Source organism: Triticum dicoccoides, chromosome 3B, assembly GCF_002162155.2.
Source record: "Triticum dicoccoides isolate Atlit2015 ecotype Zavitan chromosome 3B, WEW_v2.0, whole genome shotgun sequence".
NCBI classification, from domain to species: domain Eukaryota; kingdom Viridiplantae; phylum Streptophyta; class Magnoliopsida; order Poales; family Poaceae; genus Triticum; species Triticum dicoccoides.
Window position 1 is genome coordinate 844,461,136 of NC_041385.1, and position 6,030 is coordinate 844,467,165.

Sequence of the window (6,030 nt, forward strand, 5' to 3'; positions counted from 1 at the left end):
CTCTCAATCAATCGAGTGTTCGTTGAGTAAGTAAATTGAGATGGGGAAGGATGACAAACACGACTAGCAAGCTACGCTAGTAGCTCAACCAATATCGATTCTTATTTCTTCAGATTCTCTCTCTTTATATTTGGGAATATCTCCTCCCACTGAATGAACATTCCAGAAAAAATTGAAATAAATTCAGAAAAATGCAAGCACCACTGCCAAGTCTATGACTTGAACATTGGCGGGCTGGTTTCACCACAAAGAACCTAACCATCTGAGTGCACACATTTTAACCGTTGAATGCTTGGTTATTATGCATGACCGGAATTTCAGGAAATGCAATTTTTTGCACCCCGTTGCTTCGCCTTATTTTCTTGCACCCTGTTGCTACCCATGACCGGGACTGTTTTAGGACATCATGATAGTGCTATTTTTTTCCATGTAGAACATGCTATTATCTCGCAGAAAATAATGTTTAATAAGCCAACGATAAATAGCTATGTATACTACGACATTTCAAGTTCGATTCTATTACGGTCAACACCAAGCTATATACTTATTTAAAGAATTGGCCAAATACAATGGCGTGGGTGGTTTTTTGTACGTGGATAAAAATTATAGTATGAATAGCATCGCTTGTATGCGACAAAGCTTCACATAATTCTGAATTAACCTCGAAGAACAGTACGATTAATGTGCAAGTAAAAGGAAGGAGGAGGCCTCCAGATTTATAGGCATCGGCCTAAAGTGCGGTTGGATGGCGTACGTATCAATGTGATCTGACGTCGCAAATGAAAATGAATTAGTATATGCCATCATTGGACCAAGTATGTGCCATTAAATGACAATGATATACTCTCAGTCCGTTGGGAAATACACGATGTACTTCCTCTGTTCAAAAAAGCTTGTCCCCCAAATGGATATATCTAACACTAACTTGATGCTAGATACATCCTTTTGAGGGATAAGTTTTTTGAGACGGAGGAAGTATTAGGTTTCACTTGGATACTCTTCGCCCAATAGCTACATCATTAGTAGTATGTCATCTTCTTATTACAAAATAACATAAATATAAATCTGATGATACAATTTTATAGTATCACATAAAAAAAATATAATTCTAGTGAAATTACAGATGGAAGACTTGCTAATAAAACCTAAGCGGTTGCATGATTCGTTATCATGCATGCACGGAATGTCAGGAGGGCATATCTCTTACTCCCTCCGTCACGGTTTAGTTTAGAAGGCGCACTTGGAAATTCTCTAGGACCTAGGTGGTTATCTATGGACTGTGAGATGGGCTAAAAAATAGCATTCACACTACGCATGCATATAGGAAAGTATATCGGAGTACTACTTAGCTACTAGAAATAAATGCAATGCGTCCTAAACCTTGTCTATTGTGGAAATGCACGCAAATTTAACTGTGCCTTCTAAACTGTGACGAAGGGAGTACTGTTTTTCTAGTAGAAGGGTGATGATCTCGCGGAGAATAAATGAGACAAAGCAACTTCATACGTTTCTAAATCAACGAGCCAAGCATAAGTTTCTAAGACAGAATAAACGAGAAGAGAGAGCAACCATGCATTGTCCTATACTCTCATATGGCTGTGTCGATATTTGATAGACATGCCGGAGGTTCTTGCCCTCTTTCCGGAAGAAAAAAAAACATGTATACTCTCCAATCTTGAGGGAGAACAACCTAAGACGTCACTTGTGGAGTAAAAATTATATGAGGACTGCTGACCACAATATAGCACACAGAAAATATGAACAATCTTTGAGAAAAGTGAACAACAACTGAAAAAACATTTTAAAATTTTGAATTTATATAAAATAGAAACAATAAACAATAAAGCAAAAGGTCAAATAAAACAAAAAGGAAATAGAGAAAAAATAGGTGATATGATAAAAAGAAAACAAACACGGTTCAAGAACCTCCTAAAAGCTTCCCAAAACCGAAAAAAAGCTGAGGTTCCCAAAACCTACGGGAGCGATGTCGTCGCCTAGTTTGGCCAAGGACTAAGTGTTGGGAAGCTGAGGTTCTTCTCTTTTCTCTTTAATTCATTTTTCTCCTGTTTGAACTTTAATATTCTTTTTGAAACCTGTTTAAAAATTTGAAATATTTTTTGGACAACCAAAATTAAATTTCAAAATATTTTTTTAAAATTATGATTTTATATTATTTTCCTTCAAATATTTAGTAAATGATTTTTAAAGCATTTAGTATTTTCAACTTTATCCCTTCATATTTATTAGTTATATTAAAAACTTAAAATAATAATTTGTAGTATCTATTTAAATTATGATTTTAAATACTCTTTTCCTCAAACCTGACATGAATGTCTACCATGGGCATGCCCACCTGCTAGCAAAACTTGGGGTCATTTCAAGAGTGTCCAAAAAAAACACCATGTTCAATGTAGGGTGTCTGGGTAGGCCCATAGGCCCCGTTAGAGAGTACGTTATTTCTCAACATATGTAACATGACCTCAGTTTTTTTTCATTGGCTTGTATAACCAATTCAATGCACAATGCCAAGTAATTTTGGATTTCTAATTATTTTGCATTTTTAAGAGTTTTCTCAGTAAAATAAAGACCGAGAAATGGCCGGATGTGCGGCAACTTGCATGCATTGTCGGAAATCGTTCAAACCTAACATGGATACCTACCATGGGCATGCTCAACCGCCTGCAAAAGTTGGGATCATTTCAAGGATGTCCAAAACTAGACCATGTACGACAGAGGGTGTCTAGTAAGCCAGAAGACTCTGTCTGAGAGCCTGTTGTTTCTTACCATCCTTGAAATGGCCCCTATTTTTTCATGGACTTGTATGACCAATTCAAGGCGCCATGCCAGGTTGTTTTGAATTTTGACAAATTCTGCATTTTCTGGAGTTTACTCGGTCAAAAAAGACCGATAAATGGTCGGATGTGTCGCAACTTGCATACGGTGTCGGAAATCGATCAAACCTAGCATGAACGCCTACCATGGGCATGTCCACCTTTCCGCAAAAGTTGGGATCATTTCAAGAATGTCCAATACTAGACCATGTTCAGCGGAGGGTGTTCGAGTAGGCTAGAATGCTCTATCTGAGAGTGTGTTGTTTCTCAACATCTTTGAAATGGCCCCAATTTTTTTATGGCCTTGTATGGCTAATTTAAGGCATCATGCCAAGTTGTTTTGGTTTTCGATAAATTCTGCATTTCTGGAGTTTTTTTGGGTCAAAAAGGCCGATAGATGGTCGGACATGCCGCAACTTGTTTACGGTGTTCAAAGTCGTTCAAACCAGGCATGGATACCTACCATGGGCATGCCAACGTTCTTGCAAAAGTTGAGCTCATTCCAAGAATGTCCAAAAACATACCATGTGTTCAATTTGAAAGCACGTTGTTTTTTTGACATTCGTTAATAGCCCCAAATATTTTCCATAAGCTTCTGAGACCAAATCAAGACAGCATGCCAACTTGTTTTGGTCTTTGAAATTTTTTACGTTCTCTCGAGTTTTCTCGATAAAAAAAGGCTGATAAATGGCATGACGTGTTGCAACATGTAAATGGTGTCAGAAATCGCTCAAACTAGGCATGGATGACTATCATGGGCATGCCACCAAGTTGCAAAAGTTGCGTTCATTTCAAGGATGAACGAAAGTAGACCATGTGCAATGGAGGGTGTTCCGGTAGAGGGCCAAAAGGGTTCATTTGAAAGCACGTTGTTTTTCAACATCTGTCAAATGACCCCAATTTTTTTCCCACCAGCTTCTATGACCAATTCAAGGCATCATGCTAAGTTGTTTAGATTTTTTTGACAAGTTTAGCATTTTTTAGTTTTCTCGGTCAAAAAAGGGCAGATAAATGGCCGGATGTGTCGCAACATGCTAATGGTGTCAGAAGTCATTCAAACATGGCATGGATATCTCATATGTCCATGTCAGGCTATTGCAAGAAGTTGGGATCATTTATCCATAATCCCAAAAACACCAGTTGATACGAGTGTGTTAGACTACTTCAGACAGGTGCATCCGTGAGCATGTACTTTTTCCTAATTTGAATACATCTGTTATTTGCAATTTTCGTCATTATCAATAAAAAAAGAGCATTTTCATATTCTAACTATTGCTTGAAATTTATCAACGATTGTAGAATTTCAAATTATGTATGAAAATTTTATAAACTTGAACAGTTTTTCTAAAATTATTAAAAAATTCCCAACAATTATTGTTTTACAAAAATTGCAAACTACATATTATTTTCAAAATGTATTACATTTTTTCAAACACAAATATTTTTAAATTTGTGAACAAACATTTAAAAAAAGGAGCATATTTTGAAATTCCAGAATATTTTGAAAAATTGAAAAAGTACTTGAAAACAAGAATAGTTTTTGGTAGTCCAAAAATATTTCAAAACTAATAATAAAGTTCAAAAGGCAAAAAAATGAATTGACGAAAAAAAGATAAATGAAAAATAGAAAAGAAAAAATACGCTGAGGCCTTGGCCCAACAAGATGGCGGTATTGTTTCCGTCGGGTGCCAGTTGGGCCGGCCCAAGCGTCCCAGAATTTGGAAAAGTTTTTAAGAAATTAAAAAAAAAACATCAATTTTGAAAACAATGTTCGAGGAATTTTTTAGAAAAATTCGCAGGCTTTGAAAAAGTTTTAAAATCTGGAAATTGTTTGTTGATTTGGAAAAGTGTTTACGGATTTTAAAACCAAGTTCTCAAATTTAAGAAAATTTTGACGAATTTGAAAAGTTCACATATTTAATAAAAAGATCATGATTAATTGGTGATTTTAAAAGAAAATAGAAAGTGAAAACACCAGTTGATAGGAGTGTGTTAGACTACTTCAGATAGGTGCTTCCGCGAGCATGTACTTTTTCCTAATTTGAATACATCTGTTATTTACAATTTCCGTCATTATCAATCAAAAATAGGATTTTTATATTCTAACTATTGCTTAAAATTTATCAACGATTCTAGAATTTGAAATTATGTATGATTTTGCTAAAATTATTAGTAAATTCCCAAAATTTGTTGTTCTACACAAATAGCAAACTTCATATAATTTTTGAAAATGTATCAACTTTTTGAAACAAAAATATTTTTAAATTTTGTGAACAAATAACTAAAAGAAGGGAACATATTTTCAAATTCCAGAATATATTTAAATTTTCTAAAATGTTTTTGAAATCAAGAATAGTTTTTGGTAGTCCAATTTTTTTTTCAAACGCATAATTAAGTTCAAAAGGCAAAAAATGAATTGACGAAATAAAAGATAAATGAAAAAATAGAAAAGAAAGAAAATACGTTGAGGCCTTGGCCCAAGTAGGCGTCATGTACCAGTCGGGCCGGCCCAAGCGTCCCCGAATTTGGAAAAAAATCTGAAAACAATGTTTGAGGAAATTGAAAAAAAGATCGCAGGCTTTGAATATTTTTCAAATTCTGAAAATAGTTTATGAATTTGGGAAAGTGTTTACGGATTTTAAAACTAAGTTCTCGAATTTAAGAAAATTTTGACGAATTTGAAAAGTTCACGTATGTAATAACAAGTTCATCATTAATTGGCGATTTTTTTTAAAAAATAGAAAGTGAAAACGTGAAAAGAATGAAAAAATGACAAACAAAAACCAAAAAGAAAGAAAACCAGAAATTGAAAAAACAAATCATGTGTTAAAATAGTGTCCAAATTTCGAAAAATGTTTGTGTTTTCAAATTTTGTTTGTTATTTCAAAAACTATTCGGCATTTGAAAAAAATCACTTTTTTTTCATTACAAATTTTGATTCTTTTTTTCTGAAATGTTTCCATATATATGAACGGTGTTGTGTGCTCTTATATGTTTCACGTTGTTGAACACCATAAGCAATGGTGAGGTGAAGCGGCTTGCAGCGCGTGCCTCAAGTCGGAGGTCTCGATTTCCAGTTCTCGTTAGTTCCCTGTTTTCTCTCTATTTTTAAGCCGCTTACCTAGAACGTGGTAGGAGGGACATGGCCCCGTCCCTTGCGCCTTTGCAATTTGTATACATGAGCTCCCACGTATCGGCA